The 16312-nt window shown below is 44.8% G+C and overlaps 1 long non-coding RNA gene across 1 annotated transcript; it reads right to left on the bottom strand.

Moving 5' to 3' along the window:
- Positions 1-404: 404 nt before the first annotated feature.
- LOC308478769 lies at positions 405-4157 on the bottom strand. Its single transcript, XR_013987247.1, has 2 exons — positions 4010-4157; positions 405-544 (listed from the first exon to the last, which is right to left on the bottom strand). It is a non-coding gene; the product is annotated as an uncharacterized lncRNA (long non-coding RNA).
- Positions 4158-16312: the final 12155 nt, after the last annotated feature.

Here is a 16312-nt window from a genome sequence, read left to right as displayed (position 1 = left end):
CTAGACCATTGAGATGCATAGCTGGGGGGGGCATGGGGTGGGGTGGAGTTTAGCCTTGGAAGAGTACCATTTAGAGGGGCCTGGACTGAGGTTCTCTATTCCTCAGGAATACAAAGCCAACAATGAACGCATCTGAAAAGCAGATTTTCCAAGAAGCCAAGGAAGCAACTGACATCCCCAACAACTTCTTGGATGATCCATCTCTTCCAGCATTTGAGATGAAGTTATAACAAAGAGACAAATGAAATAATAATGTAGAATATCACAGGCTGCATGAGAAGTTGGACATAAATATCTTCTGCGGAAGAAGGTCTATATTACAAAACACCCTGCTGGGCCACAAACACAGATCTGTAATGGTTTGTTTTCTACACAAGAAAAATTGCCATTGTCATATTCCAAACTGTGTTTAAATTGTTTTATTATAAACTCTCTGTTGGTCCCTGCATAACTGGGAAATCATTCACTCTAAATTTATCTTCTCTCTGCATGGCATTGACATCTTCTGGCGTTGTCAGCTCTGTCTCTGTCTCTAGGTATCACCCTAGGAGGAAAAAGAGAAGAAAAAGAGATGATGCTCAGCTGATTTCACAATCTCCAGTCACATTAATTCTTCCTGTGGCCTGTATAATGTTGATGCTTCATTTTAAGAGTTCATTTGAGTTTTAACAAGAGAAAGCGGAACCTACGAAAAATGTGTGTTGCTATAAAGTTTTTAAACTGGGGGGAAAAGAAAGCATGGGCAAAAATTTACTGAGGTCTGTAATCACCGCTCATGCTCTACTCCTTGCTAAGCAGCCATTAGGGGCCTGCACACTATGCGCCTGTGCCCACATGCGCACAGACCTCGGTCTCATGGCCAAGGCCTTCTAGCTATGCCCTCTTGAGCTGCAGCTAATATCTGGCACTGGTGGTTGTACATAAAACATGAGACAAGGAGAGGCAGGAGTCCGGAGAGACCCATGCCTTCTGCATACACATTGGGGGTGCATATTGCTGATTGACTTTCCCAGCAGCATCACCTTGTGCCTCATGTAATGCCACCCTGCTGGCTCCCCCAGCTTCCAAAAACGGCTTTTTAGGGGATATGGAGAGCTGCATGAGTGCATTAGTAGGACGGCAGGAGTGAAAGGCTCCCAGACGCACATGGCATTTTGCATCCTGGCTTGCCTCTCCAACACATCAAGATTTAGGGGCTCATTCATAGGCCCAGGGTGGACTTTTCTGGACACCTGTTTGCTGTCCAAGCTCACTATTTCATCAGAATATGGTGTGCCTAAGGCTTGCAGTGGTGTCCAAACTTTTTTCAAAGAGGGCCAGATTTGATGAAGTGAAGGGCCCTGAGGGCCGACCAAAGTTGTTAACCTTTTTCTAGGATTGAAGTTGTTGAGGTTTTTTTATGATTTTACCCCAGGAAATAAACTGCCACAGGGGCTGGATTAAGCCGACTGGCCCCCCAAACGGGCTTTGGACATGCCTGAGGGATGGGAATCAGTCAATTTTGGTTTTTCATTTTTCCATTGTTATGCTCAGTTCTTTTCCACATCAGTTTGTGCGGGCCCACCCCCTCTTTTAAAAAAGGTCCTAATTCATCAGCATTTTAGTATTAATTTCTCTGAATGGATGCAAGTATTTTTTTAAATGAATATGCATTTTTTTTGCAAACCATTTTCTCCAATATAATGCATTATTGGTGTGTTGTTTTCACAAATATATGCATTTTATCCACACTGAGCCCAACTCGGTGCATTTTGGGCACATTGCCTGATGAAAGAACTGCTTTGCAACATCCAGAGAAGTGCAGGTTTCAAATGGGGCGTTATTTTGGGAAGCGAGAAAGTTCTTTAAATGGAAACCGAATTGAATTGCTTTACAATCTCCATGCAAGGCGGAGCTGTTTCCCTTCCCTGCCAGCACTGTGCCACTGACATGTGTAATGTTGAAATGTCTGGGGACTGAGAAGAGGTTTGCAAACACTTCTGCCTTCTGCATCAGCCCCCAGAAGCTGTGAGAGCAGCAGCAGCAGCCTATGCAAAGAAGTCCACCAGGAAAAGAGGCTGACATCTGGCTGTTCTTCCAGGCCTCAGTCATTTCCTCTGAGACATGCCATGGGCCAGAGATTTGGGATCAGAGTTCCTACTGGTACCGCACTGTCTTGTGGGAAACTCATAAACCTTTTCTCTCTCCCTCCCTAGTAACTCTGAGTAGCTGGCAGCTAAGCTGGTAAGAAAACTTGAAGAAGACACTGTTTGGTGGATGGAACCTACTGTCTCCATGTTGTCCCATCATGCTGAGCTTACTGGTACCTTTCGTGATCCTAAGAGCTATCACTTTGGAGATTTCAGGCCTGTTCCCATTTGAAGACTTGTTGCTGTTTAGTCGTTTAGTCGTGTCCGACTCTTTGTGACCCCATGGACCAGAGCACGCCAGGCACTCCTGTCTTCCACTGCCTCCCGCAGTTTGGTCAAACTCATGTTCGTAGCTTCGAGAACAATGTCCAACCATCTCGTCCTTTGTCGTCCCCTTCTCCTTGTGCCCTCAATCTTTCCCAACATCAGGGTCTTTTCCAGGGAGTCTTCTCTTCTCACGAGGTGGCCAAAGTATTGGAGCCTCAGCTTCAGGATCTGTTCTTCCAGTGAGCATTCAGGGCTGATTTCCTTAAGGATGGATAGGTTTGATCTTCTTGCAGTCCATGGGACTCTCAAGAGTCTCCTCCTTCTAACAATTCTGGAAGCCACCATTCATTGGGTAATTTGAGGCCAAGTGGCAACTTATCGCTGGTTCTTATTTCATCAAACCCTGTTAAATGGTTTTGTGTATGTGTGTGTGTATGTCAGGATACACACACACACATCCATACCTTGTAATTTAGGATGTAACATTCTAAACTGAGGTTAGGGCTGAAGGCAGCTGGAATGTCTCACAAGCGCTATTCTGGTGAGCGTGAAATGTGAGCTGGATCCCCCCCCCCCATGAGTTCCTATAAAATAAAAGACATTCAAAGCAGAGAAAGTAACCCTTTCATGGACTACCTGACTGCACATGGTTCTATGTCTTGTCCTCTCTCCGTCCCTCCCCAGCAATTTTGGGGGTGAGGCTCTAAATACGCTGTTCCCCTTTTCACTTGTAGGAGCACAAAAGGCAAGGAGTGACAAAGAGCACGATCCAGTGACTCCCAAATTAGCAACGTTATTAGCCGGCTGATGAAAACCATTGAATAATGGAAGTTGTGGGGAGGAGGGAAGCAGAGAACAATGCAATGAAGCAGAAGTGGAAGCAGCTGGCTATAGGAAGAAAAAGAGCAAAGGATGGCTAATTGGAAGCCAATGTACTCAGGTAACTACGGTAAGTATAGTCGTGTTTGATAAAACAGGTGATGGCAGCAGCTATGGAGAGAGCTTAGAATAGAACGGTAAAATTGTAGAGCTGTAAGGGACCCTGAGGGTCATCTAGTCCAACCCCCTGCAATGCAGGAATATGCAGCTGTCCCATATGGGAACCGAACCTGCAACCTTGGCGTTATCAGCACTACGCTCTAGCCAACTGAGCTATGCGATCTAAATTGGGGGGATAATGAGCATCTTGGCTTAAGAAAACTGAATTCTGCAACCTGCCTAAATTATGCACATTAAACAGCTGCACATTACTTCTCTTGCTTTACATACTTTCTTACGCCTTTTCCCACTTTCGTTCACCTCCCCCCACTTATACATAATTTGTTTGACTTTTGATAACCTTCTGGGCAAAAAAGTAATTTAGGCTGCTGGTTTGCTGCCCTCCCCAGACCCCTGGAAACCTAATTCAGGCTGCAGCTCAGAACCCAAAGAGAACCAACATTAACACTCTCCAGGTGTTGCTGGACCACAGCACCAGATGTCCCTGAACCATTGACCAGGCTGGCTGGGGCCGATGGGAATTGTTATCCAAGAACGCCTGGAGGCACCATGTTGGCCATCCATTTTATACCAACCATTAGACAGTAAGCCTCTACAAACACAGCAGCACTCACTGAGTGGACATATGTGTGATTGCACTGTCAGCACCTCATTTCTTCCGAGTTTCAAGTTTTGCTCCGCCTTTCCTCCTGCAGCTTTTGAGGATGGAAATAAAAGTCATGAGAGACACTGAGCGGCTACCAATCCATTGTTATGTCTCCTACAAACCGTGTGTGATGTCATAATGCTGGGCATCTCCCACCCCTCCATCCCTAGCCAATCACATGAGTCGTGGCATTTGTGCCTGGGGCGGTACAAAACTGAGTTCTACCTGCTGCTGAATTTGTTTTGTTATAAGTTCCGCTCAAATGGCTTGACTCTGGGAGACTGAGTATCGCGCACACGTGAAACTCCCTGGCAGGGAGCCTCCATATCTTTGAATGCAGCTGCCTGTGAATGCGCCTCTTTTATTGCCATGCTCAGATTTGCAGTGCTTTTAAGAATAATTTTTCCAGATTCTTTTTTTAAATCATAACCACCAAGAAGAGAGACTTCAGTTGGCATTTTAATACGCTTGCTCCAATTGCAACCCAGATTAATTTGTCGTACTTGGGAGCTCCAGCTCAGCCAAAGTTATAAAGAAAGGAATCTTTGCTGTCGTGCATGTACATAGGCTTTGCCTCTGCTCTTCTTGAGCCTCCGTAATGCTCCTTGGCTTAGGACGCCCGTAATGTTCCTTGGCTTATGCACAACATTCGCTGTTTCCCTGTGGCTGCGGCTGTGCGCAGCTCTTGAGGCCTGGCAGCCCAGAGGTCTCAGCTAGTCCAGCTGTGGCTAATTTAAGAAGTCACAGGTGCAGCAATAACCAGCCAGCAGGAAGAATGGAAGCAACATGGATACCCTTCTATGCAAAAGACGTGAAGCTATTCCTGTGGTTCGCACCAGGGGTGGAGGACAGATGATTGGGGGCAGCTATCCAAGCAAAGCCTCAGGTGCTGAAGCCAGAGTCCGGCCGTACTGTGGATTTTGGGCAACCAGGATGCATTTTAATGCCTTCTGATGGGCATTCAAGCTGCTTACATCTCTTCTGGCACATTGCTTTGCAAGCACAAGACTCTGGTTGCGGAAACAATGCAATATATATTGAAAAGAATGCTACATTCTAACTTAGCATTGTTGGACTTGTAGGCAGCTTGGGTTTTGCACCTTGTTCCTTATTCCCATCAACTGATCAGAACTGCAGGATATATATATATATCAATCATTGTTTCCGAAACCTGGGCCTCCGGCTGTTTTTGGACTACAACTCCCATCATCCCTAGCTAGCAAGGCCAGTGGTCAGGGATGATGGGAACCGTAGTCCAAAAACGGCTGGAGACCCAAGTTTGGGAAACACTGATATAAATTGATGAGACAGAATCATCATCACGAGAGTGAGACTAATCAACTGAGTCAAGAAGCAAGGTGACCTAAAGGTGACCTAACATGCACTCTCTCCTATATAACTTGTTGGATGTTCTTGGCTTTCTAGACTGGGCAGGTGTTAGACAAGGACATAACTCAAAACAGCTGTTTTCAAACTACATTCTTAGCACTTCTGACAAATCCTAAGGTTTCCATTCAGGCCCCCTCAATATTACAAGTTGTCCAGCACTATTGAGCTTTCCACTATAATGCATAGTTTCAAGGGAGTGATTTCTAGGTAAAGCACACAACTTCTCAAGAGGTCATGGAAAAGGCTCACAGGATTGGTTCCTGCCCTGCATTAATAGAATGTGCAATGTAGAAAACTTCACATGGCAGAAATGTCCCTGTGGAAATGTAGATAGTTTGAAGGTCACTGACAGAACCATTCTGCTGTTGTCTAGGGCCTCTTGCAAGGTCTTTTTCTACTTAGAGGGTTCCATCTATGGCATTTCTAGATAGAGCAAGAAAAAAACTGGAGCAGGTAGACAGTAGATGGACCCATGTTCAGCTTGGACCACCTCTGCCCCACAACCTTCGTGACACTTTGATGCAGAAGCCACTGTGAACTCCAGATTGCTAAGAGTGGAACATCATTAGCTTCTTCTCCTGTGATCTTCTCAGGCAAGTATGCCCCAATTTAGTTGGATGCGCTAAGGAAGTCTACAGCTTTCTCCATGTAGGAGGATCCCAGCAGACCTAAAACCTGGTAGGTAAAAAGCAGATAATGTATATTGCCTTAAGTTATGTTTCCTGGAAGGGTTAAGCCTAGTATATTTAAATCTCTGTCTTTCCAAGTGCATCCCTTGGATGCCAAAATGCATCCCTATGTGTAGAAGGACCAGGGCTCCCCCCCCCCAGCCAGAGCTCACTGGAACTTGGTTCCAGCACACCTCTCAGGTGGGCACCATTGCCATTCTAAGAGAACAAGGGAGAAGTTCATGGTGAGCTCCGACATTTCTTTTTGTAGAAGAATAGCACTGAGAAGGAATAAGCCTTTCTCTGGGACATGGGACTCTTGGGCCATTGGCTCGAGAGGCCTAGATGCCAGCAGTGATTCATCAGCCATGGGCTTCTAACTCCTAGCACATATGTAGGCATTGGTATCCAGAACAGGGAGCAGGTTAGTTTGCAGTCTGTGGAGTGACAGGCAGCCCAGACGAAGGCAGGAGGATCAGAAGCAGGTTCTGTAGGACATGGGGCAATAGGCAAGTTCTTCCATATGTTGCAGAGCTCAGCTGCTGTAACTTGGTGCAGGAGAGCAAAAGGCATTGGATATTTGGTATGCAAACTTCCTACCCGTTTCAGGTTGTCTATCAGGAGCCAATGGCTTTGGCCATAGGGCCCACCACTGGGTCTTCTTGCCACAGGACTCTGCGTACTTTCACCCTCGAACTGAATAAGGGGCATATGATACCCCTGGTTCTGTATGTCACTGTGGCCTTCTGAATTACAGCTGAACACGTTTTAGAAAACAGCCAGGTAGCGTACCTAAAATGGAGACAACGTGCATCCATGATATTTGAACTACATGAGTCCTTCCTTGCTCAGGAAAATGATACTTTGCATTCATAATGCCTGAAAATATATGACACACAGTTAATCCCCAGCTGTTTATTTCTAGTTGTGGTTTGGAAAAAGCAACAACAACCACTTTTATGTATAGGCTCTAAGAGGAAACCTAGCTTAATGGGTTCATTTAATTCAACACTTTGTGGGCCACACTTCCGATTTTCTTCACGTACTACACCTTGATCTTGCACCTTCCAATTTAACCCTGTAGTTCCAACGCCCTGCACTGACATACCTCGCGGTTGGAAAACCTATCTCTTTCAAGGTTAAGCCAGGTTGAAGCTGTAAGTTGCTTGAGATGAGATGTGGATAAGTCAATCGAACTAAACAGCATAATGGGACCCATCCGTTCACCCAAGAGTGGTATCTGATTCTGATAATGCATATCAGCTGACAGGTGTCTTGTTGAGCTTTGTTCTTGCCATTATGCTTTCGAAAAGGTGCCTGCAATGAAGTGCAGATGACTATCTAAGGAGGCTAAGAAGTTTGCTTAATCAGATTGCCTGACGGTGTCTAGCTGCATTTACAAACCGGTACAGACAGCAGTGGTGGAAGCGAAGAGTCCAAGGACATCTGCTACTCAGATGAACAGCAAGCATATACGTTTATGCCATTCATATTCAAGTGTGTTGGTATTGTTAGGAAAACCTTTAAAATGTTGGACCCACTTCTATAGTACTACATACCTAGGTGGAAGTTTGTGACATTTCATGAAGTTTTCTATGCCTCTGGGGTGGAGAAAGGAGACACTTACTTTCCCTACTGATCAAACATGTAGGTACTCCAGGAATTATTATTGGAAATATAGCACCACATTAAGTGTCTTGTAGAACCATCATTTCACTTTCTGTGGCTTTCAGAGGAGCGATGCCTTTGTACAATATTTGCTTTGTTACTTTAAAAGATTTTAAAGTCACCTTTCACCAGTACCGATGCCAGGGTGGGGAACAACATAAAATCAATTTTAAATTACTACTACTAAATATCGCAGACCCTCCAAGTGTCCCTATTTTCCAGGGACAGTCCCGGATTTGCAGAAGACATCCTGGTTTCTGATTTGATCCCGGAATGTCCCGCTTTTCCTTAGGACGTCCCTATTTTCATCAAAGAAATGTTGGAGGGTATGGAGTCCCCCGCCCCCAAGCCAAGGACATAAGTAACTATACAACTTTTAGAAGACATTTGAAAGCAGCCCTGTATGGGGAAGGGTCCCCCCCACAATGTTTAATATTTTATTATGTTTCTATATATGTTGAAAACCGCCCAGCGTGGCTGGGGCAACACAGTCAGATGGGCGGCGTATAAATAATAAAATTATTATTATGGAATAGGATGTCCCTGTTTTCATTGGAGAAATGTTGGAGAATATGAATATCATCTTAAGAACATCAGCAAACAAAGGTTGCTAGAAACAGCTAAGCCGAGGAGAAGAGTAAAACAATCCCTCATTAAAGGCTGAGAGAACAGGCACATATTCACTTGAAAACAAATCTGCGGCAGACCCTGGGGTTTCCAATATCAGTGCTACCCAGTCCGGCACCAAAAGTCAGTGCCCCCTGCCTCCCACCTTCCATTCTACATCATAGTTGTGACCCTCCCTGCTGCACCCCTGAGGCTCTGTGCCCAGTGCGACAGAAGCAGTCGCGTCCCCCTAATCTGCATCTGACAATATCAGGGCCTTTCAAAAATGGACTCTATTCTGCTTTGCCACCCGATGAGATTTCCCCAAAAGTGGAATGTGAAGAAGAACCATCTCTGGGAATCTTAAGGCAAAGGCTGATAGAGGAAGAGGCATTGGGGTTCCAGGCCATTTAGAACTTCAAATAACACCAGCAGCTTGAACTGGGATTGAATGCATATAGGGAGCCAACACAGTTCTTTAAGGATTGATATTAGTCAATGTGCAAGCAACTTTTTGAAAGCATGCAATGGTTGATAATTGGAAGGGAAAACAGGAGAAAGGTTTCATGGCTCCGATGCTATTTTGCAGAAGTGTTTTCTTCAGCATCATATGTGAAAGCAATCCTAAGCGTGGACGGATCTGTCCTTTTGCGTCTAATCTTCCCCTTCCATCCACTGGTTTAATTATTGGAAGGCATGGGGTAGAGAGAGACAGAGACAAAGAGAGAAATGTAAGAAAAAGAGAGAGCAATCATGTCACAATTATTTGGCAAAGTCTGTTGCTTTCCAGTAGAGGGCAATAATATATACTTTTTCTCAAAAGTTAAGTATTTTAACTTGGTTAAGGGAGCCTGGATACTAAAACAATAAGCCCAGGTACCAACATTTCTGTGTCAAAAGCAAAATCTCATGGCGCCCAAATTTTGAGCTGGAGGCAGACCAAACACAATTAATTTAGGATGCTGTTAACCACTCTTTCTCTTCCCTTTTTCTTAAATAGTCATTCCGCAATTTTTTCGTCCAGAAATTATACCCCTTGTGGCACCTGGATTTATTAAAAGAAAAAAGAAAAAAGCAAGGAAAGATGAAGAAAAAAAGACCACAACAAAGATGCAAAGATCAGAGGCCTTTAATAGTCTCAATAACAAACTTAATTTTCTTATATTTGTAAGTGTATTGTAACATTATGTTGTATATTTTGAATCTTCAACGAAAAAGAACAACAGAAAGATGTAAAAAGGTTATGGGTATGTGAACTTGGAACTATCTTTTTAAAAGCACACAGGTTTTTTGTTTTTTTTAAGATTATTACCCAAGCAAAATTGAAAGGTAACATCACATGCATTTTCACACACAGACCCCCCAAGTGCTCCTATTTCCCAGGGTCAGCCCTGGATTTACAGAAGCCGTCCCAGTTTCTGGTTTGATCCTGGAATGTCCTATTTTATCCCTATTTCCATCAGAGAAATGCTAGAAGATATGACAGGACGTCCCTATTTTCATCGGAGGGTATGGAGCCCTTAATCAAGGAGATAAATAACTATACAATCTTTAGAAGACATCTGAAGGCGGTGCTGTATAGGGAAGGTTTTTTTTTTAATGTTTAATATTTTATGGTGTTTTTTATAAATGTTGGAAGATGCCCAGAGTGGTTGGGGCAACCCAGTCAGATGGGCAGGGTATAAATAGTAGTAGTAGTAGTAATAATAATAATAATAATAATAATAATAATAATAATGTCCCTATTTTCATTGGAGAAATGTTGGAGGGTATATGCAGACAAATATAGAGAAAATCCTCATTGTTTGTAGCTAATATTTCCCCATGCATTCTGAAGGCAGCTCTGTCAGGACAGTGTGTGGTCAGAAGAAATGACTTTCTAATAGTCAGCTTACATGGTGCTGAGAACAGGAGCTACTTAGCAACAGGGAAGTGTAATCACAGACGAATTGGAAAGCTTTTGTAGAATGCTAGAGTGGACATTTGTGATCTTAAGGAAGAGTCAAGTGAGGAACATTCATAATAGTTTGGATATTCAACTCTAGCAAGAGCCAATGTTCAAAGGAAGAAGAATCCTGCTCTGTCAACTATGCCAAGGTGTTCCTCAGAAACGATACACTTGCCAATCTCGGAGCACATTAATAAGTATTTTAAAAGACAAGTGTTCGCTTTTACGACCTTAAGTAACAGCTTTTTTTTGAATTTTTAATAACATTAAACTACAGTGCATATTTCTTGATGCTAATGGGTGCGTTAATTTCCATGCGGCATTTTCTTACGCCATTTTTAATTCAGCTCCCTTTCCTGTTTTTAGTATAATAATTGCTTACAGTATTCTGACTTGATTTTATATGACTAATTAGAGCCATGCTGGTAAAGGAAAAAAAAAAAAATCAGGTTTGCAGGTAATATTGAAATTAAATATGTTAATTTGTAGTACAGAGCGCAGATTTTATATGAGTTTTAATTTGGTATAGAATCTATAGTTCTGTGTTTATAAAGTGCCCTTGAACAACTGCCCTGTTTTTCAAAAGTTAATACCACAGGGAAACTAATACACAAAGCATTTAGCTAAAGGCTGTTCCAGGATGAATTATATGGGGAGATATGACACAGATATTCTATAAATTCAATAAATAAATAAAAATTAAAACCTTCCATTCCTTTGCTTGTGAAGTTGATGTTGTTTACATAGAGTAGGATCCAGACTTTTCTCCAGTGGAACTCCATTCCTAGGGTATGTCTGAAGGCCAGTGAGACCACCGCCTTGCAGAAGTTTGGATCTGCTCACTAGGAACCATGTTTAGACCCCCTTGGGTTCCATTATATTCCAATATTCTAAATATAAGAAAATAATTTAACGATTTGGATGCCCTGGCAGGCAGAAGGGGAGGTTGTGATTTTGGGTGGCTTCCCCTCAGACCTCCACCAGAGAACTGGGGTAACAGCATGGGAGGAGATGGTTAAGGATATTGCAGGGGAAAGAGAGGGGAGTACCGGAAATCAGCTTCACCCCGTTTTGCCTGTGAGAGTCTCTAGTTCATAAAGCAGGAGCCTTCACTAGATTGGAATCCCATCTATGCATGGAAGGAACCCTTATGTTATGTCTGGAGCCAACCCATAATTATGGCTTCTGTATGCTGAAAGAAGTCACAGTCAAAGATTTAACTATAGCAGTGAGCAAAACACTTCCCCATCAAATCCAGACTATTCTAATATGCAGTAGGGTGGTGCAAATGCCGAATATGTGAAATACCCTCCTCTTCTCAGAAACCAGCTTCATAGGGGCATCCACACCTCAGCCTTTTGCAGATGTTTTCATTGCATCCTTCTGCACAAATTGTTCTATGTGAATTGTTATTCATTTTGCACATGCATGAATCAATGTTGTCGAGGTCCCCCAAGCCACCCCTAAATAATTCAGAATTCACACATAATTTTTGTTGAAGGTTTTTGGCATAATTTTGGCCACAACTTTATTAAAATACATAAATGTGAGTGGTTGCTTAGGCATTGGTTATGACTATCTGTCCCCACGCCCAGGGACAGAACTGACTTCCGGATTCCAGCGAAAGCCAGTGAGGGAAAACAATATTGGGGAAAGCATGGAGCCGGGCACCAGACCCTCATCCCCCTCCCATGCTCCCGGGGGCTTGCATGGCCCTAAGCCCCATTCAGGGGTACGGACGAAAGAATGGCAAGCCCCTGGGTTCCTTTAACGGAAGTCCCTTGCAGCAGCAGCATTGGAGGGGCAGGCACTGCCAATCCTTACCCCTCCACTAACCAATTTTTAAACTGATACCTAACCGCAACCTTACAAGTTGTGCTACGCAGTAGGCAAAAACCAAATGGCACCAGCCAATCAGCCAAATGGACAAAATTCCTACCAGGCCCCTGCCCCAAAAGCAGACGACCCCATGACAGGCATAGACGGTTAACACAATAGCCCTCGATTAGGGAGGGTGGGCGGGTAATCCGATGCACTCAGCAAAAGAGCCCAGTCAGTGCTGCGTGACTTGGTTTTATAACCTTTGGTTCGTCCCCCTAAATGGCAGCACCAAAATTTGCCCAGTAACCCAACCGCTCAATCACTGAGGATGGTCATTCATACTAACTCGCCCAGCAACAGAGGGGTGGCCTGTTAGACCCCATCGCAACACGTGCTCTCTATGAAAGAGAACACGCTCTCCCATCATATCTGACCAAACTGGCTGTGATAGAGGAGAGTTGGAACCCAACAAGATCTAGAAGCTATTGGTGTTGAATGCCCCTGTTCTAAAGGTGGCAGAGTTCTGACATCTGATGGGGGGGGTATTCTTGGAGATCAAGAGCAACACAGTTGCCAAGTGGCTTGGGTGCATCAGATCTGTTGAAGTTCAACAGCAGCTGTGGCTAGAGATGACCTTTCGCAAGTCTCTAGAATTCACAAGGTTAACTAGCATAGCTGAAGAGAAGCCACACATTTCCTGGGAAGTGGAATTTTAATGTTTTACACTGGGCATGGAGATGCCTTAGGGCATTTTAAACAGCTCGCATGGCTGCAAAAATCTGCTTCTCCCATCGTAATTGTTTTAAGATTAATTAACAATGCTGAGGTAGTGTTTACTAAATTTGTCTCGTTCCATAAGGGACAAATCCAGTTCTCAATGTTCTGTTGAAAGCTGATGTCATAAAGCATACGTCCTTGAAGAACAGCAAACGCTCCTTGGGTTATATATCTTAAGATTTGGGATTTGGCTTTTGTTGGTTCTCTTTCTAAACAGCTGAACTTTTGTAGATGAATAAATGATAAAAGTGGACAAAATTGTTTGCTTTTGCATTTAAAAAGAAATGTATACGATGTAAATAATCAGGGAGCGGGATAATATTCCCAATGGTATGTTTATCTCTTTGGGACAGAAGTAAAATAAACAGGAAAACCATCAGTGGACAAATAAAAGAGCCGGCCAATTTGGAGTTAAATTAACCTTTGTGCTGACAAAAGCTTTCTACACTACTTTACCAATGAGGTTATTTCAGGGCCAAGATCTTCAATTTTTTTATACATTCTTTTCATGCAATGTAGAGAGCATGTCAGTTAATATTTTTACCTTTGAGGAAGCCACATGGAAAATATCACTGAGACACAATGAAGCTGAATGAGAAATGTATTCTAGAACCTTGCACTTTATAGTGAGTAAAGGCTCATCCCCACTTACCTTTGCTTTGGATTTTCCAGGCACAAGTCTGGGCTTTCCTGGTCTGTGTCTGAGCGTTTTTTCTTTTCTTTTTGTCCTGGTGCTTTCCCTGGGAAAAACTGTGTTTTACTGCTGAATTGGAGCTAACAGCAATCTGCAGAAAACCCGATTGCCATTGTGATTCAGTGGTAAAACATGGGTTTCCCCGGGGAAAGCACCAGGACAAACAAACAAACAAACAAAACTGCTCCGATACACAGGGCTTTTTTTTCAGTTGGATTTTGCTGGAGCTCAGTTCTGGTACCTTTCAGGTGGGCACCATCACCATTTTAGAAAATGGCGAGTTCTGGCACTGGAGGAAGAGGGGGCGGGGGGAATGCACCTCCCCCAGCACCATGATCCCAGTGGGGTGCCATTGTGGTTGCCCCCCTGTGCTGCGGCCGTCATGCCATGCCCCCGGGATGCATGCCACGCCCCCGGGACATGCGCCAGCCACGTCCCCGCCTGCTCTCCACCCCCGGTGCCGGAGCATGAAGCTCCACCACTGAGTTCTGGAACCTCTTTTTCTATAAAATTGCACTGTGGACACAAACCTGGAGAGCCTGGACTCAGCCCAGAAAGGTGGCACAAAAGGAAGTTTGAAAGCAGCAGCGTAGCATGGGTTGCTGGTGCCCGGGGCAGACAAGCAGCTGATGCCACCAGAGTGCCCCCCACTGGAACCAAGTGGTGCTGTGCTGTACCGCCTGTCTGCCCACACAGTGTGGAGCTCAACTAGCCGATGTGGCTCTTGGCAGGTGAATCCCCCCAATGTCCGTGTACCACAGGTCTGGGCTGTGCTGGGGTCACCGCTTGCCTCCCTCCCTCCCTCCATGCCTGTTCAGTGTGGGCCTGAGCTGCTCTGCCACCTTTGCCAGGGCAGGATGGGGATCCCTGTGGAAGCCGGTGTCTGCATGAGTGCGCCTGATTGTGCGCTCTCAGAATTTTGCACCTGGGGCCCTGGCCCCCCAGGCCCCCTTGCCTATTATGGAATAGGGAAGTCCTATATATATATATTTTAAAATCTCTATACAGGTCTTCCAAAGGCTGTATATTTGCTTATCTCCTTGGGGTCTCATAACTCCATACCCGCCAACATTTCTCTGATGATGATGATGATGATAATAATAATAATAATAATAATAATAATAATAATTTATTATTTGTACACTGCCCATCTGGCTGGGTTTCCCCAGCCACTCTGGGCGGCTTCCACAAAGACCAAAAATAAACTAATATGTCATACATTAAAAACTTCCCTGAACAGGGCTGCCTTAAGATGTCTTCTGAATGTCAGGTAGTTGTTTATCTCTTTGACATCTGATGGGAGGGCGTTCCACAGGGCAGGCGCCACTACTGAGAAGGTCCTCTGCCTGGTTCCCTGTAGCTTTGCTTCTCGCAATGAGGGAACCGCCAGAAGGCCCTCGGTGCTGGACCGCAGCGTCCGGGCAGAACGATGGGGGTGGAGACGCTCCTTCAGGGACATCCTAAGGAAAAGCAGAACATTCCAGGATCAAATCAGAAACTGGGATGGCTCCTGTAAATGGGACCGTCCCTGGAAAACAGGGACTCTTGGAAGGTCTGTGCTGTGGTGTTACATATTAGGGCGTCCAGAAACTCTTTTAGCTGCAGGGATGTGCAGGCCAGAGGGCAAAAGGCATCTGGGCTTTCCTTCCTTGTGGAATTTCCCCAAAATGCCCAGAACAGAGACTTTCCCTACAACCTTTTATCTCGGGCTGCCGCCCCGTGCTCTACATAACAGAGCACAAACTTCAAATAAATATGCTGCATAGCCACGTTTTTACAGGGTTGTTTTCGGTGGCATCGTGAAGTATATGATACAATCCCAGTATCTCTGGGAGCAGACGCCACAGCAAGGCTATCTTGCACGATATGAAGTCGCTGCGAACCCAAGAGGTTGGAACGGTCACAAAAAAAGCAAGCCTGCTTCCTAGCAATTAAAGTGATAAGTTGCCTATGATTATAGCACGGAACTTGGCAGCTGGGTGATAAGACGACAGCAGGGTGTGAAAGAACGGATACGACTTCACTAGTTTGGACACTGCCCATATCTGTTTGTGAAAGGCTTTGGCTGCATTTGCTGAGCAGCTCCTAAAATACCAGCTTTTACTTTGAGAGGCCTTAACAACCGTTTGCATTGCTCAGATCACCTCAAATCCAAATTCCCAACTCTGATATGTGCTTTTTTGAGCCACTGGAGGCACCCCGGTGGCTGCTCTCCATGTAGTTTGCAGTCTGTCGTCACCACCTTGTGATTCCTGCTGCCAGCTTCTGCAGAAGGGAGGCAACAGAAACATCGGAAGATGCCTTATCTTGAGCCAGACCATCTACCTCAGTATTGCCTATTCTGAGTGGGTGACGCGGGTGGCGCTGTGGTCTAAACCACTGAGCCTCTTGGGCTTGCTGATCGGAAGGGCAGCGGTTCGAATCCCTGTGATGGGGTGAGCTCAGCCTAGCAGTTCGAAAGCACAGCAGTGCAAGTAGATAAATAGGTACAGCTGTGGCGGGAAGGTAAATGGCATTTCTATGCGCTCTGGTTTCTGTCATGGTGTCCTGTTGCACCAGAAGCAGTTAAGTCATGCTGGCCACATGACCCAGAAAGCTGTTTGTGGACAAACGCCAGCTCCCCAGGCCTGAAAAACAAGATAAGCACCCCATAGTAGCCTGGACTTGACCATCCAGCTAATGGGGCTTCCTCCTGCTGCT

This window comes from Podarcis pityusensis (assembly GCF_964106645.2).
Source record: "Podarcis pityusensis genome assembly, chromosome: 6".
NCBI classification, from domain to species: Eukaryota; Metazoa; Chordata; class Lepidosauria; order Squamata; family Lacertidae; genus Podarcis; species Podarcis pityusensis.
This window is presented reverse-complemented; position numbering and strand designations above follow the sequence as displayed.